At 38.1% G+C, this 22,279-nt stretch overlaps 1 protein-coding gene across 4 annotated transcripts in view; it reads left to right on the top strand.

The window, feature by feature from the left end:
- Window positions 1-22,279, top strand: part of FILIP1 (filamin A interacting protein 1) — a 200,101-nt gene that overhangs the window by 139,313 nt on the left and 38,509 nt on the right. Inside the window, exon 1 of one of the 4 annotated variants that reach the window (XM_008975243.4) lies at window positions 17,708-17,836. The exons of the other annotated variants lie outside the window; for them this stretch is intronic. The gene's annotated coding sequence lies outside the window, so the exon portion shown is untranslated. Of the gene's footprint in view, window positions 1-17,707; window positions 17,837-22,279 lie in introns of those variants that run through there. 4 annotated transcript variants of the gene reach the window in all.

Genomic DNA, 22,279 nt, shown 5'->3' with positions numbered 1-22,279 from the left:
TTGCCACAATTGAAGCAGGGACCCCAACTTTAAAAATTTTATAATACATTCTTCTTTACCATCCGTTTTTTTTCCCAGTATCTTTTAAATTATTATCTGCCTTCTCTTCCCTAGGCTGAATGCTTATGTCTGTGAATTCCACAGACTTTGAAACCAGTGATATTGAATCCCCATGCTTTGAGTTACCAAGCATGTCTGCTTTTGTGTTTAGAGCTTGCAAATTGAGAACCACTAGGGAACAGATTTACCTAGCCCGGCTTTATTATCTATTTAGTTACAAAAAAGAGATCTAGTTTTCCCAGATTAGTGTATATGCGAGAAGAAGCTATCACAATTAGACAGTAAATAAAAGCATAAAATAGAACAGGCTTGGCTTAAACATTTTAAAAAAAATTATTGGTAATGTTTATTTATTATTGGATTTGGTACATCCCTTGCGGAAGGAGAAATGGAAAAGTGAACAATGGCTAAATTGTTGTGTACTATATCCCAGACTTATGGTTTTTTATGTTTGTCTTAAGTTCCTGTTAAGCTAAGGTTAACTAGCTTCATGTTTGAACACATAGACTAACTGATTCGACATCCTGGAGTAACCAGTGAAAATAAATCCCACCTCCTCAATCTCTGAGAACTTTCCAACCTCAAGCTACAGATACTGCAAACAAGGTTCTAAGGAGAGTATAAATTACATACACAGTCATGTGTCACTTAATGAAGGGGATGCATTATAAGAAATCCATCATTAGGTGATTTCATCATTGTGTGAACATCATAGAGTACGCTTACACAAACTTAGATGTATAGCCAACTGCACACCTAGGCTATATGGCACAGCCTGTTACTCTTAGGCTACAAAACTGTACAGCATGTTACTCTACTGAATTCTGCAGGCAACTGTAACACAATCGTAAGTATTTGTGTATCTAAACATATCAAAGGTAAAGTAAAAATATAGTATTATAATCTTATGGGATACAATGGGGGAAATGGCCGTGAATACCAGACTCACTGTTCTCCCTTTAAGGTAGTAAGTCACTAGACCCATGTCAAGAAATTATTTAGAGTCCTATGCAAATGAAATAAAATATTAAGTGTATAATGAATATTAATGGTAATGAATATAAAAGTATTCTGTGGTGGCCGCGTGTGGCTCGCACCTGTAATCCCAGCACTTTGGGAGGCCGAGGCAGACAGATCACCTGGGGTCAGGAGTTCGAGAGCAGCCTGGCCAACATGGTGAAACCTGTCTCTACTAAAAATACAAAAATTAGCCGGGCATGGTGGTGTGCACCTGTAATCCCAGCTACTTAGCCTGACGCAGGAGAATTGCTTGGACCTGGGAGGCAGAGGTTGCAGTGAGCCAAGATCGCGTCATTGCACTCCAGCCTGGGCAACAAGAGCGAAACTCTGTCTCCAAAAAAAAAAAGTACTCTCTGAACCATCATGCTGTCTTGTGCTGCCTCAGGCACACCACCGTCATATATGCAGTCCCTTGTTGACAGAAGTGTCGTTATGTGGCACAAGGCTATCTACAACAATCATCTGGTTAGGTGTCCTGTGTTGGAATGTGGTCAGGTAAAAAAGTTGCAACTTGATATTAACTTTTTAGAATATCGAAAATCAAATAATTCTAAGAGCACCTGTGTGAATTATTTCTCATTACCTTGTAAATTATTTGATTTAGAACCAGATATCTGTCTTTTCTTTAGCTTCCCACCTAAGCTAAATGCCTGAGGTAGTATAACTTCACTTACAGAGTCATTGGTTTAATAAAAGTGTGTAGGCGGAGTGACCATACTTATTCAGGCTGTTTATTTTTCTTTGTTTTTTGTTTTCCTAATTTTTGTGTTCTGTGAGAGTAATTGAAGTAATCAAATAGAGAGCATGATAGTTCACAGAGTACTTTTATGTTCAGGATCCACTAAGCCTATGCAGGATGTGTTTATTTACTACCTTTATGTTGGTCAACTCCAGACTAACAATTTTAATCCCCTCTCTCATAGAAGTTGTTTAATTTTATTAAAACAATTACAACAGCCTCTCCTGAGCAAAGTGCTACGTAGAAAGTTTTAAAAGTAAAAAAAAAAAAAAAAAAACTTTAAAAAAAATTACCCTAACATGCTTTTGATACTTTCATCAGCACCACTGGGATATGTCACCAAACTTTCACGTTTTAGATAAGAATTCACTAAGAGACCTTTGACTCTCAATTTTCACACCACTTTATGTTTTAAAATAATTTTTTATGGAATCAGTTATACTTTAGTGCTTAAATCTTTTTTGTTTTTCTGTCAACGTTTTATCTCAGCTCAACACTGTGACTGACCACCAGTGCACATGCCGTGGGCACTCTCCGACAGACACTTTATTCTAAATTAAACATCCCTAGTAGGACCTGATTGATACCTTAAGTTGGCGTCTCTGAATTTCTCTGCGATCTGAGGCGTCCACCGTGACTTGCTTGCCGAGTTCCCGGGGCAGCGAAGTTTTGGGGATTTTTCAAAGGTCAAGCCTGGGATTCCTGCTACCCTTTGGAAACTGCCCTGCTAAATCTGCTTTGGGTTAAATCCTCTTTTTGAAGTAAGCGGTCATAATTAGATCTACTTATGAGAGCTGGCAGGAGGCTGACCCCGAGGCTTTCTTTCCCGCGAGCCAAGTTGCCGGGGAGCTCCTCCCCAGCGGGGACCACGGACCACGGACCTTGGCTGGGTCGCTGCATCCCTGGGGCTCTGCCAGAGAGCCTCTCCAGGAGGCTCCCGCCGAGGCGCAACGCGGCCACAGCACCTGCAGGGGAAGCTGGACTGCTGCTAATAAGGAAACGGCATTTTTGAGAACAAGTGGGAGTCCTCGTGTCCTACAGACTGTTCCAAGTCCTTTACATGCTTTTTGTTTTGCACTCCCTTCCCCTTTTCCCGAAAAGTCCCTGTGAGCAAAAAGCACAGCCAAGAACTTTGCTTCGGAAATGCTTCCCTTTGTTTCTACTGTGAACATGAGTAAGGGAAGAAAGTGAAGTTTGAGATAAGCCTGAGTGGTTTTCTCCTTATAATCACTCACTCAGCTTCTCCCGCCGGTGGTGAGACTCTGCAGGCTGTCTCCATTCCAGGCGGCTTATTGATTTGGTGGTGGAGGGGTGAGGTTGGGGGCGGGGCAGAGCAGGGACTCTCCGGGCACCAGAAGCATTTCAGCTCCATTCTCCACATTTGTCCTGCTCTGTAAGGGTTTCTCACCTCTTCCAGAAAAATGGTTAAAGATAACAAAAAGGAACCCAGGCTCACAGGATCAGTAGTAGCTGTTGATAAGCCATCCAGATTCAGATGTTTGATGTTGTTTGAATCTGAGGCTCTGAATATTGTAAAAGATTTTGAGATCAGCCCTTTCAAATCCCTCATTCTACAGGTGGAGACATTGAGGCCTAGAACAATTATGTAACTCAACCAAGATCACACAGTGCAGGCCACTACTCTAGCACTTTTGGACAAGTGAATACTTTGTGCAAATAGTTTATGTTTCATTTTTGTGTGTAGGTTCCCCACCCCTACCCTCTTATATCCAAACTATGACACAAAATTTTGAAAGGCAGAATGACTGTTATCATGAAGATATAAGCACAGAGATATTAGGACCAGCGGTGTCTCTAGAATGTCAAGGTAGATGCTTTGGCACAGTGGTCTCTCGGAAGGAGCAGCCTGGGACTTGTTTTGAAGTTGAATCTGAATAGCATACACAGTGTTTTACTTAGCTTGCTTTCTATTTGGGGTAGTTATCACAGAAGGTTAATGAGGTTTATGGGGGCGCTTAATAAAGCCCTCCTCCAAATTAACTCCCTCGTTTTGCCACTGACCTAGACCCTGTAAGTGTAAAAACTATATAAATTATTTTTCACTTTCCAGGAATTGCTTAATTCATCTTCTATAAAAATTCCACAAATTAAGTACCTAAAGTGGGCAATGTATTGTTCTGGGCTTCCTTTATTCTAAGTCAACAAACTGTGATCATAATTTGTTACCATCATTGACTGCATATTTGTTTTACAAATAGTTATAGTCCCAAATTAAAAAGAGAAAACACCATTTTAAAATGTTTTGGCTTAATTAGCACTGTTAATAATAAAGACAAAAATATTTTTTATTGTATTAATTCCAGCTGGGTAAAGAAATCCCCCTTGTCTAAATGCTATATTTGGTTTGGTCCATATTTCAAGTCAACTTGACTTTTAAAGGCATAATTCTGAGCACATGAGATCACCTTCAGAGTCTGTGCTTTACTTTCTGCCTGAACTGCAAGACTTGTGATTTTAATCTTAAGCTTCACTAGGGCTGCTCCAAGAATGTCAAAATAGAGAGAACACAGTTACATCAAAAAGTGGTCTGGGACTTAAAGAAATATTTGAGGGAAAAGTGTGTGTGTGTGTGTGTGTGTGTGTGTATAACTGATGTGGAGGAGTGCTGTCTAGATCTATCACTGTAGATAGAGATTTTAAAACTTTTGGATTTTATGGGCTCAGCTGGGACTACATAAATAATTACATCATCATATAATATTGCAGCAAGCCTTCTAAGGGTAAGTTAAGTTTTTTAAAGTACAAATCAGCTTCTTAAGAGAAATCCCTTAACTTGTGAAGCAGACTGTAAGAGCAGGGGTTTGAATGGAAGGGAAGCTTTCAAGCCCCATTTTGGTATTCTTCCTTTAAGTCAATATGAACAGGGGGTTGGTCATATATCTGGTGGATAATGGGACAGTCTGCACTATTATACTTTCCTATGTGGGGGAATGACTAGTCAGAATCAACTGTTTTTGAAAACTTGCTCTAGTGGACTGGGATCTTTGGAAATATTCTTGATCCACTTTATAGGAAAAGTTTCATATCTGGTTCCCTGGAACATTATTCTTAAGTTTTTTAGGTTTAGTGGCCATATCTCAAAAGCATGTTAGCAAAATGGACTTTTCTCACTGGTAGCTCAGAGAATCTAAATAAAGCACTCTGTAGAAAAAGGTTGCTGATGCTTTGTAAATACTCAAGTCTTAACAAGCAGAAAGTAATCCATATGTGGAACATAACAGCAGAAAACAACTGAGCCTTCTTCTTTGTGATTAGCACTCTGCTAGAAGCTGTTCAAAAGCAAAGTTAACTTTTATTGACCTCTGATAAGCTAGACACATGTACCATCTTGTTTAATCCTTACAAAACTATAAGATATGTAATTATTAGCCCTTTTAGCAGATGATGAAGCAGAGAAGTTAAATTCCTTCCCCCAAGGACACTTGCCAATAATTAATTGGCAGAATCAGGGTTTGAACTGAGTTTTTTTCAGTAAGAAAAAAATAACTTTTCGCACTCCTAACTTCTTACCTTCTGATAAAAGTGAACACCTTATTTCTTCAATGCACAGAGGGAGAAAGGTGACTTGGAAAGTTGACCAGTGGCTTGAACTGCACACCTATTCTGTTGCCTGTTTAAGGTTCAAATTCACAGACCTTCACTTGGTCATAAGACATACTGCCTAATATCAGTATCCCACTGATGAAGGAAATTGCTGGGAATAGACAGTTTTCAAGAAAGAAGAGGAATTAGAATTCAGAGGCCCAGTGACCCAGCTGGAGTATGTTCTATAGTTTCTGAGATAATGCAGAATCAAACTCCACCTTCCATTTCCTCTTACCCTTAAAATATGCAAATCCCACTTTCCACTGGAAAAGTGTAATTAAAGTAAAGGAGGCTGAGGTGATGAGGTGTTACCCCTAGCTGAGGTGTCTGTTTTGGGTGATAAGGTGGGTGGGAGATGGTATAAAGAAAGTGAGGATACATCTTACTTGAAGGGACCAAGCAAAGTAACTTAAAAAGGTAGCTTCCCGGGGTTGGGAAGTTTGGGGTTAGAAGAGTCACTTCTTTTAAAAGACATAGGATAGTAACATACCTACTATCAGTGCTGTGGAACTAGGAGCATGTTGCTTATCTACCAGGCACCCCTCTGGATTAAATATGAAGGAGACCATTAAAAATGCCCTTGAGGTTCATTTCACCAGATTCCACCTATACAAAAATGCTGGGTCTTGGATGGATGTGAGCTTTTTCCCAAGCTTCATAGCACTCTCATTCTCAAAGTTAATGAGCTAACAGCCTCTGATTAAAGACTCTTTAAAGTCTTAGTATTATAATGTTAACAAGGATGCCTAGGAAAATGGGTTATCTGACTCACAGAAATTTCTAATTAATCAAGGGTTATGCCATGAATTAATTTACTTTTACTGCTATAGAAGATATTTCTCAAACACATTTTCCTTTCTTTTAAAAAATTTAAAATACACCACAAAATCCAGTTAAGTCATATTTGATGATTCAGGATCTTGTAGTGCTACTACCTGGATGACTCTGTACCTTATAAACTCAGAGCCTATTAGATTATATTTAAATCTAAATGTCAGTTCAGATCACGTTTTACTACAGATAAAAATGGTAAGGATGTTTTCTAGATTTTAGGGCTTAACTTGGCTTAACTGAGAATTTTAGTTAATTAGATTCCATATATTTTGGCTTTTATAACCACCACCACCACCACAGCAATAGAACTTGGACCAGAAAGAACCCTAATGACATTGTGAAGTGGCATTGCTGTCTGGGATAAATACCCGGGGTTCCTCATCTTGTGCCAAGAGGTTTAAGGACATGGACACATGTGGGTGGGTTAAGGAGTAGAAAGTTCAATAGGCAGAAGAAAGGAGAGAGGAGAGCAGCTGTCTCTCTCTTTGTGGGAGAGAGGTGTCCAAAAAGGAAAAGACGGCTGACCACAGCAGATTTTATAGGCAGGATTGAGGAGGCAGTGTCTGATTTACATAGGGCTCACAGATTGGTTTGACCAGGTGTGACGTTTACATAGCGCACGGAAAAGGCTGGTCGCCCCACCTAATCTTATTATGCAAATGGTTTTCCACTTGGCCGGCACCAGCTTGTCTGCTCCTTACTGTACGTAAGGCTGGCAAAAAGAAGATGGCCCTGCCATTTTGAACAGGCCTAGTCCCAGGTAGTATATTCCTACGGGCACATCTGCTGGCATTCACCTGTGCGAGCTTCCCGCTTGCTTGTTTATGTCTGCAGCTCAATTTTACGGGCTGCTCTTTGTTAGAAAAAAAAAAAAAAGATTTGGGGGCTGTTTTTCATTAAAAGGAAAACCTTACCAAGGGCTTCCATACTCTTACTATCTGCCTAAGTAATTTCTTTTTAACTCCTATATCAATTGTACAAAAGGATGAGATAATAATCAAAGAAAACTGATTATAACAAAAAAATGTCGAAAGGGAGGGCTTGAGCAAAAATGGGCAAGAAGTACACTTTACTGTAAATGATTTCAACAAGCTATGTAGGAATGCCTTAGTCCTGGTGTTTGATATCTCTTATTTTAGAAAAGTCCTAAGAAAAGCAACAGTGGAGGACAGTATTTGACATTTAAATATGAGAAATAGTGAGAACCCAGTAAGGGTAGATGTTCATGTTGGCACAGTTTCTCTAGATCTGAACCAGTCATTGAGAGAGTTTATCTTTTTAAAAACATTTTTAAAATTTTTCATGTTTTAGAGTTGGCGTCTTGCTCTGTTGCTCAGGCTGCAGTGCAGTGGTGTGATCAAAGCTCACTGCAACCTCCAGAGAGCTGATCTATTTCAAAAAGTTTTCAGGATATTACCAGATAGTCCCTGAAACTCTTAAGTTCCTGATTTGCTGAAAAGGCCTCATACTGAGAGAAATGGAGGCAGCTCCTTTCACATTGCTGTCATTCTTTTTGTCATGTGGCCCTGTAAATGCTGGTCACAACCAGTTAGAGAAGTTGACAACTGTCCTGGACAAAGGTCACAGAGGTCTCCAGTGCAAGTGCCTCCAGAGCCAGCTGACCCAGCTCTTCAGCATACATGGCATGAGTGGTTGAAACTGCTAGACTGAAGAGGCCATTCTCTGACCACCAGGGAAAGGTAAAGTTTAGCTCAGGCTAATTGACCCCATTTTAGTTGGTAGGCCCAGTGTTGTCCATTCTTATGTTTCAGAAAATGATAGAACTCTGATTTTAGTAAGATATTCCAGTTTTTCAATGTTGACTCAAATTGATAAAATAATGTGTGGTGAACAAAGCCATCTCCTGGCCACTTTGTCTTTAAAGTGGCTAGTTTGCAACCTTTGATGGCCTAGACATTAGAGAGACTGAGGTGGATGAGGTGGCCTGGCATGTGCTGTTTGATGGTGGTCAGCTAATCCATTGAGACCCTCATGAGACATACAAAACAGAAAGAAGAAAGGACAACAGTAGCCTAGAAAACCACCAAAAACCAAACAATAAACAAACAAAAAAACCACACCAGAACATAGAAATTCTTGGAGTAAAGAAAACCACATCATAGCTGGGGTTACAATGGATGCCTACTTCTGAAGGGATGACAAGCACTGGGCCATAAGCATTGCTGTTGGGTTACTGGAACTGCAGGTGTATGTTAAACAATGATGAACAATATTCCAGTTCTCTTTGGGCCTATCTGGCTGTGGAGACAGCTTTCTGTATTTATTCACTTTTTGGCATATTCTTTCTAAGAACTCCCATCATCTTAAATAATCTGGGTTGCTCTGTTCTTAGAACCTCAGAGACCAAGGGTTACGATAATAAAATTGTTATAGCTTTCACATTATCATTTGCTTGTGCTCAATTATAAAAAATGTATTATAGTGCAATAGTAATTGGATCTTTTAACCTAGTATTTTCTATTTCCTTGTGGCCTGTCCCCATTTGAGTAGTCACCCAGGAGCAACCACTGCCTCAAGAGAAATTTGTCACAACTAAACGGGAGAACAGAAATCAATATCTGGTGTGTAGGATCAGAAGCAAGGATCCAGGTATAGCATTAGAAAGAATATGTAATCAAGTGGATCCAATTTTTGTATATCACCCCTCTTCTTTCCCATTTAGATAAGATGTTTCTCTGAGAGGATAGAAACAAGGAAGCAAGAGAAGTTTATGCTGTAGGAGGGGGTAGTCCAAAATAAGAGGCTCTGTTCAGAGCTTTTTTCTGGGGAGTGGGTAGGGGACAAAGACGGAGAGTAATATAAAACCCAAAGAGAGTTGGTGTGGAGAATTCTAGACTGAAGGGATTACCAGGTGGAGTCCAAGAGTATCTTAGTTTGCTTGGTCTGCCATAACAAAACACTATAGACTCTTTTGCTTAAACAATGGAAATGTATTTTCTCACAGTTCCAGAGGCTGAAAGTCCAGGATGCCAGAATTGTTGGGTTCTGGTGAGACCTCTTCTGTTGCCTTGTAGATGGCTGGCTTCTCCCTGTGTGCTCACGTGGGCTTTTTCCAGTTCATGTGTATGTAGAGATAGCTCACTCTCTTCCAACTCTTATAAGGCTACCAATCCTATCAGATTAGAACTCCAACCTTATGACCTCATTTGACCTGAATTACCTCCTTAAAGTCCTGTCTCTAAATAAGGTCACATTGGGGATTAGGGCTTCAGCATATGAATTTTGGGGGGCACAATTTAGTCTTTGTCAAAGAGAAAGGCAAAACTTGTGGTTCTCCCTCCAAGAATTCAGGAGAAAAAGAGTAAAAATGGTGACCAGTATGTTTAGTCAGAGAAAGCTTGATACAGCCTCAGTTTCCTGCCACTCTAAAAGAATATCTAGATTTTTTCCCTGTGCCTTTGAAAGGCCATGGAAATAGCTGAGGCAGGGCTGGTCAAGAGCATGAAACTGTGACTGACTTGGATCAGGAACTTGGACAGATTGGCAACTGAGATCAGAGACCACAGTGTGCATCTCAGAGGATGCCTGTGTGGAAGAATGATGAGCAGATGACCTCTCATCCACCTTCCTAATGGTCCCAGAGGTTAGTCACAACTCCAGAAATGAGGACTTGAAGCCCTAGAATGAACTCAGGAGATCCTGACTTGACTGAAGTCTGAATTTACTAAAGGCAACTAGGCTTGGGTGAGCATACCCGTAATTAACTAAGATGAAGTTTCTGTTACCTGTGGAATGGGACCCCAAATAGAAATTATAAAAGATACAGAAAAATGAAGATCATTGTATTTCTTGCACATGTGAGTGTGAGGCCTGCAATTAGTACCACTTCATGGATAAAATAATCTGTATGTGTGCTGAGGAGAAATAATGCAGTATTGAGGCATTTCAGATTACATATGATGTGCTTCCAAATATCTTGTGACCTTCAGAGGATCATCTGATCTAAGTTTTACCTCTTCAACTGCAGTCAATTTCTTCTTTAGGTTACTCTAGTTACATGGTGTGAGACCCTCATAAAATCTGTAACCTAGAGACAGTTATTTTCTTAGTCTCCTTCATTTCATTTAGAGACAGATAACTCTGAGTTCAGTTACTAAGTCTATCACTTGTGGTCTGTGACTTTGGATAGGTTATTTAACCTCTCTGATTTTTGGTTTCCTCTTAAATAGAATGGGGATAACCAAGTACCTATCTCATAGCATTTTATGTTCATGAGATAATGAATATATAGCCCCATTCACAAGGCACAGCATGTAATACCTAAAGGGATCATTTCTTTTACTCATCTGTGTATTAAACTCTTGGAGGAAAACAATACAAGTTTCACTAAATCATGATTTACGGTTTATCAAACTAAGACATTTTGAGAACAATGCAACGTGTAGGAAAAGTAAACTCTTCTATTGTTTGAGGGTAGCTGTTATTGTATTTAATTATATGTAGATGCAGGAAAACTGAAAACCTGCTGCAAACAATTAGAGACTTCAATAAAGTAAAGTAGCAAAGTACAAAATTACATGAAATCAATAAGCAAAAATCAGTAGTTTTTATATTTCCAAATGACAAAATAATATAAACTATATTACATACAAACTATATTAAATATAAAATATCTAGGCATAAATTTAAGAATGTGAAAGATCTACGTAAAGAAGTATCTTAAATGCTACCTAGAGACATGAAAAAGACTGAGACCAATGGAAAGGATCATATTCTAAGACTGGAGGACTCAACATCATAAAGATGTCAAAAGCCTGGCACAGTGGCTCACTCCTGTAATTCCAGCACTTTGGGAGTCTGAGGCAGGCAGATCACTTGATCCCAGGAGTTCAAGACCAGCCTTGGCAACATAGTGAAACCTCATCTTTAAAAAAAAAAAATTAGCCAGTTGTTATAGCACATACCTGTAGTCCCAGCTACTTGGGAGGCTGAAGTAGGAGGATCACTTGAGCCTGGGAGGCAGAGGTTGCAGTGAACTGAGATTGCACCACTGCACTCCAGCCTGGGTAACAGAGTGAGACCCTGTCTCAAAAAATCCAAAAAAAAAAAAAAAAAACAAAACAAAAACCCTCAAGTCTCCCAATATTAATTCACAAATTTAATGTAATCCTAATATCAACTTTTTAATGTAGTTCTAAAAATACCTTTTTTAAAGTATGGGAACTAAATTAAGGGATTCTAAAGTTCATATGAAAAATACACAAGTGGACGGGCAGGCACGGTGGCTCATGCCTGTAATCCCAGCACTTTGGGAAGCCGGGGTGGATGGATCACTTGAGGTCAGGAGTTCGAGATCAGCCTCGCCAATATGGCAAAACACCGTCTTTACAAAAAAAAAAAAAAAATTCCTGAGCATTGTGGTGTGCGCCTATAATCCCAGCTACTAGGGAGGCTGAGATAGGAGAATTGCTTGAACCCGGGAGGCAGAGGTTGCAGTGAGCCTAGATCATGCCACTGCATTGCAGCCTGGGTGACAAAGTGAGACTCCACCTCAAAAAAAACAAAAACGAAAACCCATAAGCAAAAATAGTCAAATTTTGAAACCAAAAACAAGTAGAAACAAAAAGTTTTCTAGCAGAAACAAAAACTCTTTTTAAAGCTACAGTTCATAAAATAACATGGTATTGGTACATGAGCAGACAGACCAATAGAGCTGATGGAATTTCTGGAGATAGATTATATAGGTATAACAACGTAATACATTTTAAAGATGGCATTCCAAATCAGTTGGCAAAAGTTGGGTCCCTTAGTAATGACCATTATCATAGTCATCTTTTTGTATGGCTCCTATACTTTATTTGTAAACATTGGGAACAACTGATTGTATTTTAGTGAGAGTATTTCCCTCTGGCCTGATCTAGTGTCTACCATTTCAGGAGAACCATCCATATAACAGTTGTGGTTTGCGTCAGAAGAAAATTTAGCATTTACATTTTAAGTTTCCAAAGGACAGATAAATTCTATGTAATAAAAAATTATATTTGAGGAATAAAATAAAACTATGAAATACATAGCTGGAAAAACATGACTTACTTTCTATTCTAAAAAGCAATATTATGATTTTTAGCCATATAAAATTTTATAAGAAGTAAAATATGTGGTAACTAGAAGCATCCTTTGGGAGAGGAAGTGCTGGAGTTATTTTGCTGGGGTCATAAGTTTATTGCTGTATTTCTATAAATTTGTATATTTAAAAAATACATTAAAAAGAAGTGACAGGACACACTTTATATTATATATATATATATTTATTTATTTTAGACAGAGTCTTGCTCTGCTGCCCAGGCTGGAGTGCAGTGGTGTGATCTTGGCTCCCTGCAACCTCTGCCTCCCAGGTTCAAGCGATTCTCCTGCCTCAGTCTCCTGAGTACCTGGAACTACAGGTGCCCACCACCGTGCCTGGCTAAATGGTGTATTTTTAGTAGAGACTGGGTTTCGCCCTGTTGGCCAGGCTGGTCTCAAACTCCTGACCTCAAGTGATCCCCCTGCCTTGGCCTCCCAAAGTGCTGGGATTACAGGTGTGAGCCACTGCGCCTGGCCTCCCCACACTTTATATCTTGAAAGGATTAAACACAGCTTAAACTTACTTATTCGAATAATCTGTAGAATATTAATTTTCTTTTCCCAACAGCTGCATAAAACAAATTGCTTTAAATGAGAAAAAAAAGTGAATGTGAAGACCTGTGCCTAATAGTCTACCAAACTGAAGGATTTAAAAGCATGTATTTTTTTACAGAAGTTGTTGTGTTATTTAGCAGAGTCCAGATACAAATTCACTTATTTTGAAAGTCTAGCACAGATTTACCCTATAATTTCTAAAGTAGATTGTGATTCAGTTTATGTATATAGATGAAAATTCATGCCTATTTTTCAGAGAGATAAATAAGCATTAATTAATCAAGAGAGTCCTCAGGAACCAGAGTAGATGAGACATTTTAAGAAACACACAATAAAAATCATCAGGAAATAATAAACAGTCCAGTTAGACTGGGACTTCAACAGACAAATTTTCCATCAATAGTTACAGCCTCAGAGTCTACCCAAGTGACAAACATTTAGACAGTGAACAACTAGTGCTTTCTAGTAACAGATTTTGGAAATGCTTTCTGACCTATCAATACACTGAAACTATCACTTGTAATCCAGGCAACTGTAATGATCAACTGTAGATCAATTCTAACTTTAACAGATGTTCTTATGTCAGAAATGCAAAATCGAAGTCTCCTATGGATTTTTTTTCATGAACTGAAGCATCAGTGAGATGTATAAATTCCAGAGAAAATAAATTAATCCAGGTTATAGAAGCCACTGTATTAAAAGTGAACATTTCCAACAACTGAGGGGAGTTTTTGTTCCCCGCATTCCAAACTAGTTGGATTGAGTTTTTAATTGATCTAATCGTTTATTTCAGCCTCATGGGCAAAATTGGGTATGGAAAAAGTGATGTGAGATTATTCTTCTGGAATAAAAAACTCTGGGAATTCTGCTCTAAATTGGCAGACATTTGTCATCACAATAAATAACAAGTAAATATTGTTTTTGCATAAACTTATACACCAAGAAAAAGCTAAGAAAGGAAAGTGCTGGAAAAATGTGTTGTCTCGTATCACTACAGTGAATAACTACATTGTTTTTGTATTTTTACTTTTTTTCTAGAGTGGAAGAAGGTAGTCGGATTAGCATTACAAATCTTGGACTCCAGAGAGGAGGCTGAAACTTGGGAAGGTGGTGTTTTCAATGTTTGGAGGTTGCTCCTCTCTGGCTCTTTGACTGTGTGTGCACTCTTTTTCCAAGAATGCTTGTGTTTGGAAAGTGCTTCATGGTGGTGAAAAGTTTGAGCAGAAAAGATTAATCAAAGTTTGGGTCTTTCATGTTCAATGCATAACATATTCAGCTCTTGGATGTGAACTCTTAGCCAAGAAACTATTCAAATATTATTCAGGCGCTGAATGTGAGCTTTAACTGCAAACAAGAGGTCAACTTTACTTAGTCTTAACTCATTCCTCTTAAGTTCAGAAATGCTGTGACTTAAGGATTTTAAAAAATATTTTCTGCATAGCTCCTAATATCATATAAGAGGTCACTGAGAGTTCCTTTTATTTATTTTATTCTTAAATGCTTAAGGAAGCACATTCATTTGACCTGAAGTATGAAGGAAACAGGAAATGGTGGACTATGACTGCACCACATCCAGCGTGCTCTTAGAGGGGAGGAATGCTCTAGACTACCTAGTCTTTGTCATTTAGTACAATGTGACTAAATAACACACAACAACTTCTGTAAAAAACCTGTATTCAAATCAGGAAAGTGCTCTTATCTACACTACCATTCCTGCCTCCAGTACTTTCTGATTTACTCAGCTTTCCAGTGCTCTCAGGTTTTTCTCACTTCTCCCGGAATCTGTAACATACTGTAAGTTTTGGATTATGTTATTCCCAAGGAATAAGGCATAGTTGTGGGAAGAACTATTATCCAGACCTGATACACCATTCCCAAGCTTCCAAGGTGGAATCCTGGAAGAATGCACCTCTGCCCCAACTAAGGAAGGCAAGTGCAGTGCTTCTAGTGTATCCTATGATGTTCTTCTTCCTGCCCTGCCATGCATCCACTTCTTGAATTTCTGGAGCACACCCTGCTCTGCTACAAAAAAAAAAAAAAAGTTTCGTGAGATGAAAGCATATTGCATTGGCAAGCCCAGTGATTGCCCACATACATTGAGAAACTTCCAACTTGCCATATGCTAAACTAGATCTTTTTCATAATTCAGGAATCATGTCCTCTTTACATCTCTTTTCCTTATCAATTTGAAAAAGAAGCAACTGAAGGAAGACTTGTTTTAAAGAGTCACTTGGTCAGGTCATGATGCTTCATGGCAACCAGATGCTTAAAGGATAATAGGAGCCTGGATACTCTGTCTCTAGGATCCAGTGCTTTAAAAAGTTATAATTGTTTTTAGAAGATTCCCACTCATAGTGGACTTAGGACTCGACCTAGGGACCTATAATCACAATAATACTTTCCACATGCACTATATTACATTGGGGTATACATTTCAGTTAATATGTGCTGAGGAGTTGAAGAAAGGTTGTATATGATTCATAGAAAAAAAAAATTAGGCACCAGTGTCTAAGACAATGCCTGGTCCTTGGTGGGCAACCAATTAAGTATTTGTTGAATGAGTGAATACAAGATACTTCCTGAAAACAGAAAGACACAGAAAGAACCCTGCCCTTCAGAAGCTAATAGTGGGACGTTTCTTGTTACTGTGACTCTAAGAAGGGTTATAGCACCATTTAAACATCTCTGGCTTCCAAGAGGCTTCTAATAAACAGTGTTATTTAGCCAAGGGGGTGTTAATTAATTATAATAAATATAGCCTTTTTGAGTGAGTCTCAATAGTGGAGTTTTAAATTAACTTTGAATGTAGTCGTTTAGTGGTATTAAACAGGGAGGGAAAAGAAACCTGTCTGTGATTGACATTTGTGGTATTTTTTAAAAAGGTTTTTTAAAGGTAATAAAACATTTCCCCTTGCTATTATCATTTGTCTCTAAATATTGATTTAATATGGCTTGAACATAAGCAATGCCTCCCCAGGACTATAATTCAAGTTTGAATCACTAGAAGCAAACTGAGTACAAGATGCCGCTTGACTGTATAATCGGTCCTGACCCCTTGATTCCCTTTTTTTTTTCACATGGGTTTATGTTGCCTGTCAAAATTAGACCACAAGTTTATATTTTCACAAACTGCCTACCATCATCAAAATTAAACTGTGCAGAAACATATTATATATTGTGGGCCCACTATGCATCAGATTCTGTGGCCCTGACTTACATTATTTTATTTAATTCTCATAACAGCCCTGTAAGTTAAAACCCATATCCCTATTATACAGCTGAGTTAACTGAAGCCACAGAGTTACAAAATATACCCTTTAGTTACCTTCCAAGTAGGTGCCAAGCCCAGATTAAGTCTATCAATCAATTGCCAAGACGCCTCTTCCCCCAGCACTAGTGCAGCCTTGCCAGGCAGTGGCAATAGTTTCTTGTTTTCTTCTTCAATGTCAGTTTCCCCATCCATATTAAAAAAATAGCTAAAAAACAAAACAACAACAAAAAACAAAACAATAACTAATTGGTTAGTATCTGTAATTTTACCTTAACAATGAACATTGCTTTATGTAACTTTTACGGAAAGCTACATTATTTGATTATAACTCTGTAATGAAAACACACTTATTTAGTACTACAACCTTGAAACATGAAGTAATTATTATATTCAGTTCAGGCTATTGAGAAGTTAGACATATTCTTAAAGCAAAGGGCATGACTGAACATTAGGGATGTAAGAAAGCAATGGTCTTGACCTTATTTTTTTTCATGTTCTTTTCTATGCCATAACATAATGGCTTATACTTATGTAGTATAAAAGATATCTGAAGACTTAAAAATGCTCTGCAAACATTTAATTCTGTTAACCTTAAAGTTAATTTGACTAATTTATCTGGTATCGTGCTTTTATTCTGTAATTGAAATGAAATTTCATAACATAAATGACATACATTTCTATGCATATGGCTTAGAAAAAATTATACTGGAATGTTTAATTTACCTAATGGCTTTTTGACTAGATTTATCACTCATACACTCTCTCAGGGAGAAGGAAAAAAGGAATGAAGGGAAGGAGGGAGGGAGGAAGGAAGGGGGGAAGAAACAATGGGAAAAAAAGAAAAGAAAAAACAGAAGAGGGACAACTAATTTGAAGATGACAGAAGCTTTTGAAAACATTTTGTATAAATGATGAAACAGACACTTCTTTAACTTTAGCTGAATGTATTCACCTACTTTTGTTTGTGCAGACAGCAGTTTTTGCCATTTAAAAACACTTAGGGAAAAAAATTCAAGTAAAAATATTTTGTAAAGATGAAATGATTTTTAAAATGAAAGGCACTTGGCATTCTGTAGCCATACTGCAGTGTTTTCATTTAGATACCATGTACCTTAACTGGCATTTTAGTTGAAACATGAATTTTCTCCTGTTGGCTGAATCATAGATTAGGCTCTAGTGGGATCCCTATTTAAATTCCAGTATGTGCTGAATAGAACTGTATAGAGTTTAGCTAGTTTGAAAAATCGGGAGTGAGGCCCATTTGACATTTTATGCATATCTTTTCTTTATTTCATTCTTCCTCCCCAAATGTATCCCTCTCCCAGTGCATTTCCCTTAGTGTGGAGCGTAATTCCCGTTCACTTGCTTTGCTTCTTAAGAGCTGCCTTCCCTTCCAGTCTTGGGCAGCTCCACCCCTTCTCACAGACCAAAGTAAATCTGCACAATAATGAGCCATATAAGGGAGGAATGACATCATCAGTTAGTGTTCCCAAGCTGTTTTGCACAACATTCACCTTTCATTGTTCTGATGACAGGGCTGGAATGTGACGGTTAATTCCCTGTGGAGTAGGGGGCTGAGCAAGGCCTGCTGCTGTTGAACAAACTTCAGTACCCCCTTATAAAAAAACAAAAACAAAAACAAAGCTACTATGCTTCCTAGTATTAAGGTAAGGAAGTCAAGATCTGTTTTGATTTAAGCAATGTTAGTTACTCTTGTCCATGCGCATTTCATTTGTTAATAGGCTTACTTGGCAGTAAACTCATTTCTAAGTGTTACTGCAAAGAGCATCTTGGAAGCTGGGTTTGGACATTTGTAGAGCCCTGACTAATCTGACAAGGGCTGTAAGAACTCGACAACCTTTCAGTTTGCAGCTACAGGTTTTACTGAGTGTGGATGGTGACAAGCCTTGAAAATTACCAGCTCATTGTGACTTTCCTTGATGCCTCAGAATCCTTGATTGAAACTGGCCAAGATGCACCTTGGTATGGTATGAAGAGTGCTCCTGGTTTTCTATGGTGGGGGAAGTAATTTCATCCTACAGAAACCTTGGGGAGTTTGTTCCAGAACTGAAAAATCTCTTGTCTTACTACCAGCAGTCCTACTAATGTGTTCTGAAGGCTTTTAACAGGCAGCCTTTCTATATACTGTAAATGTATCTTCTAGTGTATGATTTCTTGATGAGCAAGCAACTAATTTCAAGTAAAATATTCTTCCCAAAGGTTTGTTGTTATTGTTGTTGTTGTCATGTGGATTTTCTGCAGCTCTCTCTTTGCATGTGTGGAAAAGGCTTGTAAAAGTTGGCAATGAATTAGAATGCATAGCGATCCAAAGAAAGCCGTGTTTGTTCTGAAACACTCAGTGTGGCTGTGATAACAAGAATAATAAAGTAAATAGGAGGTTTGATTTCAAAGTGGGAATGAGAGTAAAGTTTGGATTATGTTAAACAATTATGCAAAAACTTGAACTTCAGTAATTTTTCAAAATGCCAAAAAACATTGTCTAAATTCAGCAGAGTGTATAAAAATAAATAGCTTGATTTAGTGCTCAGTAGGGCTGAAAGATCTGTGAGTCTTTCACAAAAGAACTTCATTTGGCCAAAACCAAATTTTTATAGTGTGATTTTAGATTCACATGACCCGTTTTATAGAAATTTGAAATGGGGGCAGATGGTATGGTTTTCATTTGTGTAGATTTAATTTGTGTAACATTGGTTGTTAATACTGTTTTGTCTCTGTGTTTAAAGTGATGAATATCTTGAGTTCAACTATGATGAAAATCTTGGGTTCACTACATTGATCTTCCTGGATTCTTAATTCCATGTGACTGGATGAACTTCTGTTTACTTGTAAAATTAAGTATCCTTTCCACCACAGAAGGATGCTCACATTTGTTTTTTTTCTAGATTAACAATAGTCAAGATCAATACAAAATTAAGTCTGAGGTTTTGGAGTTTTGTTTATTGTTTCAACATTTAGTTTTTTGAATTAGTTTTAAAGGTTTTCCAAAACTGGGTGAGATAATTATTAAATAAATGTTAACATAATAATTCAAAAAAAATTTAGCAAAATTTTACATAAGCTTATATTTAAAACTTTTTAAAAGACCTTTAAATGTCATGGCAATAAATCCAACTGCCATTGTAAAAAGGGAGAGGTTTACTTTTCTGAGTAAGTAAAGTGATGTATATACTTAAATTAATTTGCTACCTAAGTTATGTCTAAGTTATTTTAAACAAATTTTATTTGTGAAAATGGATTTACCCAAGAGACAAATTAGATTAGTAGTATCTTAATTAAGAGCTTTACAGTAAAATACTTTTATGTTGTGAGCTCCCATACTGTATAAGCTTAAAACCATGACTTTGCCCAGCACTGTATAAAAGTGTTTGTGGAGTAAAATGAGGTGTATGGTACCTTTATGGATTGTCTCCAACTTCTTTGACTAGTCTCAGAAAACCTCATTCATGCTGCCAGCTCCTCCTGTTATGTTCTGTGTGACCACAAGTGCCTCCCACGGGGGAAAGGCTCCTCACACTGTGGGAGGTGTATGTGGAAGGAGACCCTCACACATGGGAGACCCTCATACTGTGAATTCAGGGACTGAAAAACCTACCTGCTTCTAATATCCTCCCTGCTTCCCCCAGGGAATCCTTCCATTTAACTTATTTTCTAAGGGAGAGAATTTCCTGTGGCAATATGCATTTCCTAAATATAGCATCCCATAATTAGGTGTGATGAACTGGGCAACACATTCCTTAAGAATGGGATACGGAAGGCCTCTTTGAGTTGGGGAGAGAAGGTGAAGGGGCCACCTGGAAGGGAGAGCCCAAGGTCACACATTTAAGTGACAAACTTGTATGGTTCATGGCTTTTCCTGTTCCTAGTGAAAATTATTAGGTAAATTCATTCACCTGGCTGATTATACACATTATCAAAAAGAAAGAATAGTACCTGCTTTTTCTTGTTTTAAAAGTATTTCATCTGACCAATCGGAGCGGGTGTTTGAAAAGTACTTTGAAACATAGAAAATAGGAAAACACAATAAAAGGCATATTGTTGTCCTCTTTGGGGAGAGGACATAAGAACAGAAACCTTAAGGTTGAGAAAGAAGAGCCCATGAGACTACTGTGAACTGCTGTCTTGGTTCATTCAGGCTGCTATAACAAAGTACCGTAGGCTGGGTGGCTGATAAACAACAAAATCTTTTTTTCTCACAGTTCTGGAGGCTGAGAGTTCGAGATCAGGGTGCCAGCACAGTCAAGTTCTGGTGTGGGTCCTCTTCCTGGTTGCAGACTTCTGTCTTTTCCTTATATCCTCATGTGTGAGAGCCCTCTGGGATCCCTTTTCTAAAGGTAGTAATCCCATTCATGAGGGCTCCACCCTTCTGACCTAATCACCAATCAAAGGCCACAACTCCTAATACCAGCGCATGGGGGGTTAGGGTTTTAATATACAAATTTTGGAATGTGAGAGGATATAAACCTTCAATTCACTGCAGGTTGTAGCTTACAAGGGTGCCTGACCAGTGAAGGAATGGGAGCTGAAATAGAGTCGCAGCATGACACTGATTCCATAGAAAGGAAGGAGATCTTTCCAGTTCTGACAAATGTGCCACATGGGTTATACACCTGACAACAGGAGAAGGGTATTGGGAAGGCCGACAACTGCAAAAGCCCTGAACAACTACTTCCTCCATCCATGTCCCCATCCTTGGGTGTCCCCGAGTAGCCTATATTTAAAGGATAAATGGCATTTAACATAGCATTGCAATATATATATTTTTATTCCTATCCCCTAATACACTGACAACGGGGAGGAGACATTCTGCCCATCTTTGTTGAATTATTGAGTTAATTAATGAATCATGGTTATATTCTATATGAGTCAGGGAGCTTCATACTAGAGTGTGTAATCAGAGAGTTCCCTGTCAGTGAATCTCAAATATGGGCCTCCTGGATGGTCAGCAAATTATCAGAAAATACGAGCCATTTCTTTGGCTCATATGAGCAAACAACTAACAATTCCCTAGACTTTAATTTTTATTGTGACTAAGTGGTATTTACTAGTTACGTATTGAGCAATTTATTTTACAACATATATAGCATTTATAAATTTAAATTAGCATGTTACCAGATTTTCTTGAAGACTAAATCAGTATTTTACAATATAGTCTAGCTGCCACCTAGTTTGCAAATACCTACAAGTTTCTGCTTACCTGGTAGTAAGAAATGTAATCATCTCCAAGACGTATAATTTGTTATTAGTCATGAACTTTTCATGGTTTTCAGTTCTTGCCATCTATGGGTTTTAAAGGTAAATTACTATGGATTAAACTTCACAATCAGTTTAGTTTGTTGTGGGTTGTTGGGCTAACCCACAGAGAGTCCATAATGCAGGTCCTTAGTTTATAATTTTCAACAACTAGTTCCAAGGCCCATCATCAATATTCCTATTCTAGAGCAGAATTATACATAACCCCCTTAAAATCTGATGAAAAATAAAACTTCATTTATGATAATTTGCCTGAGCTTTGTATGTTTGCCATTTAAATTACTTGAATTATACTAGCAAAGTAAATGTAATTAAATTACTGGATTTTTAAAAAATTTATAGGATGTATAATAGTTTTATAGCTTAAAATCATAAATATAACTACAGGATCTTCTCTTATGAAGAAAAAGCAGTTCACAAAAGCTGCTAGCAACAGGTCTACAGATTTTTTCTCTTCTCTTTCAATTTTTTTAATCACCAAGTTCTTTTTTAGAGTGGGACTATGTGAAATAGGCCTTCCTGCACTGGGCTAGGGTCAAAAATTTGAGATCACAGGCTCCAAAACGTTGCTGGTCTTTATAAGACAAGAGGAGAAAAAAAGTGTACGAGGGCTTTTGTAAACTCATCTTCACTACTAAGAAATACAAAACAAAAACAAAGCTCAAAAGTTTTTGTCCTGTTGGGAAGGATTCACCATTTCTCTCTTTATAAAAAATGATTCTCTGGCACTCAGAAATCAGAGCTGGAACTAGGGTGAGGCAAGTGAGGCTCTCACCTTGGGTGCAAAATTTAAGGTGATGCCAAAAAACTCAGTAATCAAGATATATTATATTTTAATG

This window comes from Pan paniscus, chromosome 5 (genome assembly GCF_029289425.2).
Source record: "Pan paniscus chromosome 5, NHGRI_mPanPan1-v2.0_pri, whole genome shotgun sequence".
Lineage (NCBI taxonomy): Eukaryota > Metazoa > Chordata > Mammalia > Primates > Hominidae > Pan > Pan paniscus.
Note: the sequence above shows the minus strand (reverse complement) of the source record. Positions and strands in the feature narration are given on the sequence as shown.